The following is a 1,364-nucleotide window of genomic DNA, read 5'->3' as shown; positions in this document are numbered from 1 at the left end:
CGTAAGATGCATTGGCCGCTCCGTGTCTGTACTTTTGCAGCGGTGCATTACCGTAACGCTGTTATAACTGATGCATGAAGCTGATTCCTCGAGCAGCACCTGCGTTTAAATGCTTCACTGAAAACTGCACCTTCAGGGATTTATTTAAGCTTCTATATGAAGGACCTGCTGGGATAGAAAGGTGATATTTTATTGCTAGTTTAATAAAGTGCTGTCTGTCAGATTGAAACGATATTAATTACCCATCCATCGTCCAACCAGTTATCTTAGTCAGGCTCCCCTGGAGCCTATTCCAGGCAAATTCCCCATACAGAGAGCAGAGGCAAAATTCAGGCCTCCAGACTCGGAGGCGTGAGGCAACTGTACTCACCACTGTGCTCCTATATCATTAATTAGTCTGGTTATGTTTTTATTGTTTCACAACAGACTGACATTCAAGGGGATGTCCTTGTGCCCTTGAAATTATTAGCCATTGAGAGATGGGTGTGTTTGTTTCAGGAGGGTGTGATTGAATATGTGAATTGAATGGAGGTGCTTCATTCTGGTGAGGAAACTGGGGAGTTAGACCCCGTACCACATCTTGGTCTCCGTAAGTGACTTTTAAGGCATAGCGCTGGGTCAGTCAGCATCCAGCACCCCAGGGAAGTTGGTAATATGATTACTCTGTGACTCATGGGCTTCAAACCCACAACCATCCGGACACACATTCATAATCCCTCTGAGTTACACATCTTGGATTTATCGAAATGGATGGTAGGGGGGCAGTCATGTCGCTCCGCCCACCGTCTCACTGGTACCACGGTGTCGTCCCCCAGAGCGGGAGAAGGAGCGACACAAGAAGCGTAGCCGCAGCCGGTCTCTGAGCCGTGGCGAGAAGCACCGCCGCTGGAGCAAGGACTCCAGGGGGCGGAGTCACGAGAAGCGCAGCAGCAGCCGCGACCGCAAGGGTCGTGACCGACGGAGCAGCTCACGCGAGCACAAGAAGCACAGGTACCCCCCCTCACGGTCCCGGTTACAGGCACTGAAGCTGATATCTAGCATGGTTTGAGGCCTCTTAACAAGTTTCTTTCACAATCAACCAATTGGTTTCTTCGTGGTGGGAAGGGGGACTGTACCCATATTAAATTTTAACTGGCGTTTATAAGTAGCCCCCGCCATAGCGATGGGACCTCAAAGCCAGCCTAAAAAGTGGCGCATGGTCACACCCTCATGACCTTAAACTGCCTGCGATCCAAAGTTAAATGTAAACATTCTGCCATCTGTTTGTTTTTGCCAGATTCTGAGTGTTTACACTGTATTGTTTGGGGAAAACAACCTTCTGTTTTGTGTTTGGGCAGCTACTCTCCTCGGAGAAGCCGTAAGAA

Source organism: Brienomyrus brachyistius, unplaced genomic scaffold (assembly GCF_023856365.1).
Source record: "Brienomyrus brachyistius isolate T26 unplaced genomic scaffold, BBRACH_0.4 scaffold1119, whole genome shotgun sequence".
In the NCBI taxonomy this organism is placed as follows: domain Eukaryota; kingdom Metazoa; phylum Chordata; class Actinopteri; order Osteoglossiformes; family Mormyridae; genus Brienomyrus; species Brienomyrus brachyistius.
The sequence above is the reverse complement of the archived record's forward strand: the minus strand, read 5'-3'. Positions refer to the sequence as shown.